The sequence below is a fragment of the Octopus bimaculoides genome, chromosome 9 (assembly GCF_046866305.1).
Source record: "Octopus bimaculoides isolate indiv1 chromosome 9, ASM4686630v1, whole genome shotgun sequence".
Taxonomy (NCBI): Eukaryota; Metazoa; Mollusca; class Cephalopoda; order Octopoda; family Octopodidae; genus Octopus; species Octopus bimaculoides.
The window spans coordinates 60,938,014-60,950,086 of record NC_142936.1 but is presented as its reverse complement, the minus strand read 5'-3'; the positions used below and the strand labels follow the sequence as shown (position 1 = coordinate 60,950,086).

The window sequence follows — 12,073 nt, the reverse complement described above, 5'->3', positions numbered from 1 at the left end:
AGCAATTCAGCAGAAAGTATTACGAATGAGGAAACAAACAAAAAAAATAACAAATGTCAATATTCCATTATTATTCATAAGTCAACCCTCACTTGACTGGTAATTTTTCAAGAATCAGTGTATTACTCACACCCAACTGAAACTTCAGTCTATTACTTACTATATTGTAAGTTAGCTATTTGCAATGAGGGCGCACTTGGACCAAATAAAAACTAATTAAGACCATGTCGAAATGGGAGATATTGTTTTTGGTTTGCCTTCCACAGACTTCATCATATATAGCACTGACTCAAACTTTGACTAAACCTGTTTTATCTCATTAATTATGTTACCAAAATATCAGCCTGAAATATTCTTTTTATTACCAGAAAGTTGTTAGATATTTCTGTGATTTTTATTGGGATGCTTGGATGAAGGGAACCAGTTTTCTTTTATAAACCATTTCGTATGGCCAAACTGAGTTGTGATCAACACTCGCAATAAACCAACGTTATTATTTTATATTGTTATCCTTGAAATCAAAGGTAAGTGATTGAATTTTCTCTTTTTAATGAGCAATGGTTGTGTAACAACAATAATCTGGAAATAATGTTCCAAGCTTTCGACTAAAATATACCATTATTGAGATTCTTGATTTTCATTTAAATCATCGTGGACGATTAATTACGCTTTGTTTCATAGATTTATTATTATGATTATTTTTTAAGTGTCATTCACCTGAAATTTGTACGAAAGTCTTTTGCGTGTTGTTTACTTGTATTACTGTTTACTAATAGTCTTTTTGTTTACTAATAGTCTTTTTGTTTACTCTTTCTTTTTGTTTTTAAATTTTGGACAGAAATAAGAACATCTCATTGTACCAGCTGCTGGCACTATTCACTGATACTATTTAACCTTGTTTTGTTTTTCATACAAACTGTTCTGAAAGCCAGGGTTCTTTTAATTCCATTATTCATGGCATAACAGGAAAGAAAGCACACAAACATTTCAATCCACAACACTTACATCATCATCATTAAGAGTATTTCTCTAAAGCATCATTTCGTTATTTTCTGTCTACTACTATTACTACTACATATGTTGGTTTGTTTTCGATATATATCAAAGGACTGGATTGTGTTGAAATTACGTTGGAAGGAGTAGAATAGAAATATATTTTGTTTTAGATTATATAAGGACATCTTTTGTATGTATTTCGTCGACCTTAATCTAGAAGTAATTTAACTTTTTTATTTCTGCGACCCTAGTAATTTAGCATTTGATAAATTTGACCCCCACCCAAAATATCAAAGGTTAATATCCGAAATACTATCTCATTTTCAGTCCTTCCTATGTATATTCTAACTGATTTTACATAGCTATACGAAACGAAGAAATACAAATGAAGGGGAAAATTAAAGTAAATGAAAATAAACGAATACTAAATAAATTTAGTCTCGAGGTACGAAGACGTAGTGCTTCAGATTAGATTACTAGAAGAAAAAAGTCATCTGATAATGGAGAGAAAAAAAAAACAAAACAAAAAAGAACATTAACAGATAGATTGGAGAATGTTATGCCAAATTGAAAATTAAGAAACAAAGCTTTTGATATTCGCATTAAAATGAAGACATATTATATAATATTGACATTATCAAATTGCTAGACATTCATTATTGCCCAAGTAATTTAGGTGTTATATGCTTGATGGAAGGGCAGACGTAGCAAAAGAGTTCTGAAGAAAGCATTATCATAACAAAGTCCAGGATATTATAGTGTGGTTCATAACATAAGAAAAGCTGGGTGCGTGGTGAGACGAAACTGACAATTTGAGGGCCATTATAGTATACGTTTTTAATTGCTAGGTTCAAGAAAGAAAGCTCGCGGGAGGAAGTGTTTGGTTGAAAGTGATAGCTGCTGTTGTGGTGCAGTTAATGTTGAAGATTAGTGTATTATAATAGTTTTAAAATTAGAAAGCTATGTTTTTTTTTTTCTGTTTCATTCCTGTCACTTAATGACTGCAGTGTCATCCTCTGCTTTTAAGTACAAAACTGAAATCGCTAACGAAATTCAAATCAAATGTTCCTTCGTCTTCACAGATTGTGACTCTATCTGAAGTGAATCACTGTTAATAGTCCCTGTAGTATATAATATAAAAGATACACAGACAAACACTTGTTAACATGGCCTCTTCACTAAAGTAATTATGTTTAATGATGTTGTAGTCAAGAATTGATCAGCTAGTATTTGGAAGAATTAGCTGAAATAATTACATAGTGAAAATAACTATGATTGAAATCATCATCCAGTATTTTCGAATAGTGCTCTTTGCAGTGCAAGTATTGATGACATCAACTATTTATTTATAAATTCTTTTAGATGCTTCTGTTTTTTTCTTTTATTCTTTGCTACTAATTTGTTGTTTGGATTTGAGATGAGCTTTCGTTAAAGTATTCTCAAATTATTAAACGTCTCTTTTGTATAAATTTAATTCTTTTTTGTTATTTTTATTAGTCCAGTCTCCAGTTGTCTTAGGCAGGGCTCAAACTCAATGCTTTTATTTATAATGCAATTTACAGCACTTTTGCCATTACACATTAAACTCATTTCACTAATTATAACCATTTTGAAGTTAAATTGTTATCCTGATTTTCCCCTTGCAGTTGTCTGTCTGTGATACCAACTTTATTTACTTGAAATGAACTCAACTCCCAGCTTCATGACTTGAAATATCTCATGCACGTCTTTAACAAAAATTAAATTAAGTGCATATAAAGATGAAATAAACATCAGAGATACTTTGTCCTATGCAAAAACTGCAGGAGCTATTCAGAGGTTTTGCAAGCTCTTCTAAATCCATTGTAATGTTAGAAACCCTTCCATATTGTCAGCAAATATCACAGGGTCACAAGTGTTTCACTCCTTTGCCTGTATGCTTCATCTGAGTGTGAACCGAACTAGTCTTCACCTGAGGAAGGCACATTTTATACTGGGTGTACCTTTTCAACGTATCAAGCATGGCCATTTTCCTGATGGAAGCAGGGTCCTGTCATTGCTAGATTCACATTGTGGCTCCTTGATTCCTAGTTTTGTCTCCATACTTGGAATTTCTTTCCTAATTCTAGTACATATTCAGCTATATGGTTATCAACATTAAGAAGCTCTTATAGGCAGCTGGTCATAAAACTCCTCTACTATGGCTTAGAACTCTATAATCAACAGAAGGGGGCTGAATTCATTGCTATATTTATCACTAACCCTTACCCTATTGACTACCTTTGTACATGGCCTGTACAGAGCTTTCACAAGCATTTCACCCATTCCAGGTTTCCTCAAAGACTACCAGATCACAATAGGGTACTTTATTAAAGGCTTTCTCTAGATCAACAAAATCCAGGAATTGGTGTTTATTCATGGCTTGATACATCTGCAATTGTTTCATTAGGAAAATGGCATCAGTAGTACTTCTCCCTGGCTCAGAACCAAGCTGCATAGCATTTGTGTTACCTCTCTCTCTAATCAATTGTGCTATAATGTTTTCTACAATTTGCATAACTTGTACTGACAATTTAATACCTCTATAGATTCCCCACATTTCTAATGTGTAGCCTTTGTCCTTGTAACAGTTGATGATACGGCTGCTATGACAGTCATTGGATATTACACCCTCCTGTATTACTTGATTTACGATGCGGGTTACCAGCCCATGTACCATATAAATATATGTGTTTGTGTGTGTGTGGTTAAGAAGTTTGCTTCCTCCTAACTGCATAGCTTTTGATTTAGCTCCTGTGTGTATGGTATGTTGGGCAAGTGTCTTCTACTGCAGCTCCTAGCTGACAAAAGCCTTGTGAGTGGATTTGGTAAAATGTTTTGTCTAATCCTTGCAAGCATGGAAAGTAAATGTTAAAACAATGGTAATGTGCCATTAATTTAGTAGAAGTAAACACATCACTGTTTACCATTACCTATATTTGTATAACACAAACTTTGCTGATTTCAGATATATATATATATATACACACACACGTGTGTGTGCATGCACACACACATACATATATATATATATACACACACACAGAGGCTGTGCAGTTTTCCTTTTGACTTTGTGATGTTTCAGAGGTATACTTCAGTGTGACAGTGAAGAAAAGGGTGAGGGCAAGCAGACAGCCCTGTTTCACTATCCTATTAATGTTGAAGGATTCCAAGGAAGAGACATCAGACTGAATGATGCCTTTCATATCTGTGTTGCATGACTGAACAGTCTTGAATGATTTCAGAGGTACCCAATTTGAGCAAGGATTTTGAACAGGCTGACTCCACTTACAGGTTCAAGACCTTTGCAAAGCAATGAAAGTGATGTAGAGTGGTGTCTTTGCTTTCTGCACTTTTCCTGTAGTTGTTGAGAAAGGTAGGTTAATGTTAATTGTAGAGTGTTTTGGCCTGAAGTTGCAATGAGACCGAGGGTATATTCTTTCAGTGATTTTCTGCAGCCTGTGTAGAACTACATGAGTGCAGAGCTTCCCAGTGGTGCTCTGCAAGGAGATACCTTTGTAACTGTTGCAGTTGCTTCTATCCTTTTTATTCTTGTAGAGAGTAACAATATTGCAGTCTCTCAAGTTCTACAGCATTGCTCCTTCTTTCCAGCACTGGCACAGTAATTTGTATAAGTTTGGCAACATCATTTCTTTGCACACATGATGACCTCTAATCTTGGTGCCTTGCCTGTGTGAAGACAATGGGGATAGCCTTACTCAGTTCTTCAGCAATTGGCAGTGTATCTATTTCATCCATCACTGCCAGGCATCCTACAGTCTCTTGCACACTGCTCAAGATGATATTTTCCATGGAGTTCAGATTAATGCTCTATTCATCTTCCCATCTGCTTGCCTTTGTCTTTGATGGTCTCACCTGTTATGTGTTTTCAGTGGTACTATCTTGTTCATGGTTATGCTGAACCCCTCATACACTCCATAAATATCACCTGTGTCACATGATGATTGTATACCTTTGCAAAGTTGTAGCCTTGCACTGCATCTGGCTGTTTTCTGGGCCTTGCATTTTGCTGTTCTTAGTGCATGCCAGGCTGCTTGGGCAGGATAGCATTTAAGTAGTGCATCATACTTTACCTCAATAACAGTGAATAGCCTACTTGAACTTGCTTCGAATTGTTTCTAAGCAGACGTTCAATACGTTACTGTGGATGGTGTCTCCAATAGAATTCAATCTCATCTGTTTATTTCTTTCTGGTGGGTCTGCAGGGATGGCATCCTCTAGTAACTTTATGAACTCTACTGCTTTGTTTGGCTGTTGTGCCATACTGACATCAATGGGTATAGCTGCAAGGCAGCAGAGATTTGAACTCAAGAGTTCTTCCTCTCTCTTTGATGAACTATTTTCTCAGGTTGATGAGTTCTGGCTATTTGAAGCACTAGCTTTAAGGCACCAGCACCCACCTTTAACCCTTCTCCTGTTGGTACATGCAGTTCTGCTGGATTTAGAGGCTAAGTTGTATGAAAAAAACTAGAATTGAACTTGGTTGTTAGAAGCTGTTTCAGATGCTTATCGCAAGAAACGTTTCTTAGTAATGAAAGCTTACCCTCTCCACTATCACTCCCTGACTTAACTGCCTTAGGAATACTTATCTATACATAGATACTTACATTACACACAAATACATACGTATACACACACACACATATATACATATATACACACACACACATATATATATATTTATATATCAGTTAAGACACATGGCCTAGTGGTTAGTCTGTTGCACTCATGATTGCCAGGTCATGGGTTCGATTCTCAAATTGGGCAGTGCATTGTATTCTTCAGCAAAGCACTTCATTTCACATTGCTCCAGTCCCCCTGTCTTTTGATCAGGGTTGGGGGATGTTGGCCTGCTTGCCTAGCCAGCAGGGTGGCATCATTTGAATGCTAAAACAATGCATAGCGCATTGTGGCCAGCAAGGTGTAACAGCTTTTGATAATCTGGTGGGTCACGTGATCAAGTGACACACACACACACGCATAAAAAAGTTCCAGGTATAGAAACAAAACCTGGAATCAAAAGGCCTTAAAGTTAACCTAGCAAAAACCAAAGTTGTTGTTAGTAAGAAAGAAGATAAAACTCTCTTTCCGTCAGGTAAATGGCCCTGCTCAATATGTAAGAAAGGAATTGGAAGAAATTCCATTCGCTGCATCCAGTGTAAACTATGGATACATAAGAGGTGCAGTGGAATCACAGGTAGATTAACAGATAAAGTCATCTCTGTATGTGGCAGATGTGCAGGAACAATAAGCACTAAGAGCACATGGGTCTTAGATTCTCTCAAATGCCCAGAGGCTCTCTTGAGGTTTCTGCTACCTCGGTGACCAAATCAGTGATGGTGGAGGATGTTCAGAAAGTATTGTTTCTAGAATAAGAATAGGGTGGAGGAAGTTCAGAGAGCTATTACCTCCATTGGCAACAAAAGGACTCTCTCTCAGAGTGAAAGGTAGACTGTATGATCTTGTGTGTGAACGGCTATACTCCATGCCAGTGAGACATGGGTTCTGAATGCAGAAGACATGCATAGACTGGAGAGAAATGAAGGCAGTATGCTCTGTTGGATGTGCAACATCAGTGTGCATGTTCAACAAAGTGCAAATGTATCCTGCCACTTATATTATGACCTTTGAACCTCAAGGGTATGCCCTGGCACTTACCACCATCTATATCTCTCTCTTCCTTTACTCAACCATCCCATTTATATTCTGATCTCTGTCCTCGTGAGTATGCCCAGCACTTTACTACCATCTCCATCCTGCGGTCTCACTCTCTCTCTCTTTCTCCTGCACTTCTCTCAGGTTGGGTAACCATGTATCTCCTTTGCGGCAGCACACCTGTTTCGGTCTTCATTCTTGATCTCTCTCTCTCTGGCCAGGTAACTTTGTACCTCCTCTACTGCAAGACACCTGTTTCTGCCTCTCTGTCTCACTATAACCTCTCACCATTTGACACAAGGTCACCTCCTCCAATACCTTCCCTTTCGCAAAATATTTTGTCTTGCAAGTTACTTGGTGACCCTGTCAGCGCAATTGCCATTTAAAATGCATCCAGTCCACACTGTAAAATGGTTGGCATTTGGAAGGGCATCCAGCTGTAAAAACCTTGCCAAAACTGATCTTGCCTGTGCTTGTATCATGTAAAAAGTACTAAGTCCACTCTGCCGAGTGGTTGGTGTTAGGAAGGGCATCCAGCTGTAAAAATCCTGCCAAAACAGTTACAGAGGTCTGGTGCAGGCTTCTGCCAGGTCAGCTCCTGTCAAGCCGTCCCACCCATGCCAGCATGGAAGGCGGATGTTTGATGATGATACACACACACACACACACACACACATATATATATATGTATACATGTGTGTATGTATTTGTTAATTAAGCCCTAAGGTAGCATGTTTCTGGATATTTTTGTAAATAAATGTGTAGCATTGGTTGAAGAAGCTTAACTAGGTTCACCTCATTCCCAGCTCCTCAAGAATTTTAAGTGATAGTGTCATTTCGGTGTTCATCTACTGTTGTTTGTTACTGTCTTGCATTACTGCATCGTGTCTTTCAATAATTTATTTCAACTATCTGTTGATCTAGTTCATATTGAAGTAAATAGATGTTATTGGAGCACTATGTAAGTTTTGACATTGAAAGCATCCGTTATACATTTTACATTAACAGAAGTATATACGGAGAAGGCAGTTATAGTCATTTGCATAGTCTGTTACCTGTACATGTTTGATACTTATTTTATAAGCCTAGTATTTTGATAATCTTCACTACTATGCCAGAGTAATCTTGTCATTGCTATTTTTAACTCTGTTTTCTACCTCACAGACCATTCCCAGTATTATGTTTATTACAGACAATTGTTAACCTCTAGGACATTAGTGTATGCTTTGTATGATTAACAATTGTTTTGTTAATTTATAATGTTGTATTTAAGTCCTCTGTTGGAAACTCTTGATGTACCCAACAAAGAACAACTTTAAGTTACTCTTCTCAAGAGATCCTGAAAGTTATAGAAATCACCCATCATTCATTCTCTCCACAATATTAGGGACTCAGATTGTATGTACTTGTGCTGCAGTAAGTCATTTCAAGTACCTAAGCTATCTACAGCTGATACAGTTTAACATTAAGCAAGGTTGTTAATATCTGCTTAAGATTTGTTTATTTTGAGTTATCTAATATGTAGCTACCTGGCTCTATCACTATCTTAACTGTTCCCCTCACCTTTCTTCTCTTTGACATTTCATCCTTTCCTTTTTATTTCACTCAATGTTTTTTTTTCATTTTTTTCTGTTTATTCTTCTGCTTATTTTTCATCTTATCTTTGTCTTTTCATTCCTTTTACTCACACTCTTTTCATCTTGTTCTTCATACATGACTCTTGAAAAACAGAACTGTGGTCATTTGTTATAAAGTGTCCTGTTATGAATCATTTCTGTCTAGTTGGTGACTGATTAGTTTAGCTATTGGATTATACTATTTAGTTAAGGTACCTTACTTTCCTTGGTCTGTGCGACTGAGTAATGTATAATCATTGTCATTATAGCTGTCTGAACCTTTCTGACCTTTCCTATACTCAGTTACACAGACAGGAGCAAAATGTTTATCAAACATAAATCTCAAAAAGGGATTATAACAGTAAGTGAAAGCTGATTGACTCAATGTTTTGTCATTGATACAGCACCATATTTCTGGAATAAGATAAACAATATAAACTGGCCCAGTACATCAGAGTAACTCAAAATCATGTAAGGCAAGGACTCAGCTCTCTACTATTAGCGATAGTGATACTTTATACATGAAAAAAAATCTTCCATTAATTTATAGACTCAGCTCAGATATTCCTGTTTACTATAGTACCAAAGAAAGGCATTGTATCAGTAGTTCTGTTGTCCAAAACATGTCAATAACAGTACTCTAATAATTTCACTTGGAGTTGTGGGGTCTGTCAGTCAAACCTTTTAGCTACCACTAAAGCCACTAGCAATTAATGCAGTTTTTACTATTTATAAACAAGACGTGTGTAAAGTATTCACATTACCCAAGAATTAGTGGATTAGTCAGTGTCAGTTTCTTCAATTGTATGAAACAAAACTAATTGCTTTGAGTTTATTTCTATCCTGGAATCCCCGAGCCATTGCAGTCACTAGGGGAAGGGATTGGAAGGGGATGAAATCTGTGATAAGAAGGTGGAAGTGTGTGTGTTGGGAGGTGTAGATTAAAAAGTGTGTGTACATTAAGAAGTGTGTGTGTTGGGAGAAGAGGTGTACATTAAAAAAAACTGAACTGACAGCAGTTGTTAACTGGTTTCTGTTGATTCTAATGGGACTTTATAAAATCATCCTGTGTATTTATTTAATCAAGCCTACTTTATTAGCTTTACTTTCTATGTTATTCTTTCTACTTTTTCATCAGATATATCTTTTATCTGCTTTTATACAGTAACTAGCAGAGGTACCCGGCATTGCCTGGTATAACTCTCAATGGAGCAGTTGTTCAAATGAACCAAAAGACTTTTGTCAAACACGACTATAGGAGTAACAATTTACGGGTGTTGGCCCTAAAGAGGGCCTTGGATTGTTCACTCTTTAAAGTCCTAATGGCAGAGCTGTCAGCAAAATGACTCCGATTAGAGGTGGTGGCCCTTAAGAAGTCCTTCACACCACTTTGGTGTGTCGTATTTGCTTTGCTTGTTATTTGAGATTGTAACCTAGGAAAACATGTAAAAGTTGGTGGTCACAAAAATGGCCTTGGCAAGATCACGCTGGAATGTCAAAAAAATGTGTAAATAAGATGTAGGGAAAAGTAGATTAAGTCAAAACCACAGAACATCGATAGCAAAGCGTGATAACAACATATAAATGTGGAAAACGGAGACTTTGAACATTTATAACGTATAGCAAAAGCAACTTCAGAGGCGTACGTAGTATTGTCAAAAGCACCATTCTTTTTCCTGTCCATTCGACAACTGACCACTGTCTTTTCTACTGACCTAACTCCATGGCCGTCCTTTTTGTCCTTCTTGTCTACTGTCTGCTCTATCTCCCTTTGATAACATGGACTGTTTGATTTTTCTTTTTCTTTCTTTTAAAAGAGACTTTGTTGTTTTTTTCTTTTAAAAGACAGAGAGCAACATTTGCTTTGCGTGAATGCGAAATCAATATATTTTTTTCACCTTTGTAACATTAGCAATGGTTGGCACTCCGTCGGTTATGACGACGAGGGTTCCAGTTGATCCAATCAGCAGAACAGCCTGCTCATGAAATTAATGTGCAAGTGGCTGAACTCTCCACAGACACGTGTACCCTTAACGTAGTTCTCGGGGAGATTCAGCGTGACACAGAGCATGACAAGGCTGGTCCTTTGAAATACAGGTAGAACAGAAACAGGAAGAAAGAGTGAGAGAAAGTTGTGGTGAAAGAGTACAGCAGGGTTTGCCACCACCCCCTGCTGGAGCCTTGTGGAACTTTAGGTGTTTTCGCTCAATAAACATTCACAACGCCCGGTCTGGGAATCACGACCGTGAGTTCGCTGCCCTAACCACTAGGCCATTGTGCCTCCACAACAATAGCAATACGTAAATACTAACTATTGAAAGGATAGAGGAAAAAATGTCCAATAAATCACGGAATGGTAAACTGGGACCTTATGATCATAAACACATTAAATACACCTCATTTAAGGTAACAAATGCTGAAAAAGCAAACAGAAACATGGGGTAGGTTATGTGAGTACACAAGTAAAAAAAACCTACCAATTGTCAAAAGCCAAAAATGAAGTGTGATCCTAGGTGAGACTTGACTGATATAAATAGGAGTGATTTCGCTTAATGAACAACACTCAAGTTGTTTGATTGGTTAGATAATACAAATAAGTGTGATGAAATCTGCTGAACACAACTCACTGATGTGTGGTTGACCAGAGATTGCCATTTTGCACTTGAGCTGCAATTAAATGGGGGAGACAACCGAGTGCAAAAACTAATCAATCATTCGCACAGTGAAATAGCACAATCCACATACAGTGGGCATTAAAATTTACACCTGGGTTAAATCGCGCTTTCTTGGTTAGGAGTGTGAAATGACACCAAAGTTCAAGGAAAAAAATTTAACTCCCCATTCCACACTTAATTGTGGTGCAATTATTACACAGTGGAGACAACCAGTTGCAAAATTAAAATTCAATCATCCTAAAGTTAACTAAGCAAACTAAAGTTTAGTCAGAAGGATTTAAAAATTCTCTACTCCATTTATAGGACATGAGTAACTGATGCATCAACTTTCATTTAAATTGACTGTTATTTTCAGAAGTTTAAATGCTTTGCTGCAACCATAATATGAACTTTAAAAGTGGTCCAAAGGGGGCTCACTGTCCTCCCTAGGGGGTTCCTTTGCAGAATTCAAGTGATAATGAATGTGCGCTACTTTATCTTATGGCAGGCAATAACCATAATAAACTCCTGAGGTTCTGATGCTGTTTTATTGTGGCAGTTTGAACTTTTATGGGTTAATGATTTAGCTCATTGTCTCCGAGGGGGTCCTCTTGCTGAATTGAAAAGGAAGTAAATGTGCTTCGCTATATCTTCATCTGTAGTAAATTAATAACAACTGAGTCAAAATTCATTTTATGGGACTACCAATTATCGAAGCTGTGACTACCAATTATGGGACTACCAATTATCGAAGCTGTGACTACCAATTATGGGACTACCAATTATCGAAGCTGTGACCCTTTGCTGTGTTACAATAGCCAAATTCAATAAATGAATCACCGGGGCTTACTACCCCCTGTGGGTTCCCTTGCTTGTTCTTGGTAAAGACAGTGTCTTCAACATCATCTTTAGGCAATGGATAACAAATGGGTCCTGTAAAGTTAAAATCAAATGATAAGTTCAAGTAAAAGTTCATGCGTTCACCTTCCTCTGTGAGCCATGGGTAATCAATACGTCTTGTTTTGTGAAAACCAAATGCCAACTCAAGTAGTTATGACATTTTGTTGCATTAATGATATCAACTTCAACATTCATCAAAATCAGTTTACTGCC

General features: G+C 37.1%; 1 protein-coding gene across 1 annotated transcript in view; it reads left to right on the top strand.

Annotated features, from left to right (window-relative positions):
• Positions 1-3: 3 nt before the first annotated feature.
• The window catches only part of LOC106871037 (autophagy-related protein 9A), a 47,618-nt gene continuing 35,548 nt past the window's right edge, over positions 4-12,073 (top strand). The window contains exon 1 of the mRNA XM_014917297.2: positions 4-524. The gene's annotated coding sequence lies outside the window, so the exon portion shown is untranslated. The remainder of the gene's footprint in view (positions 525-12,073) is intronic.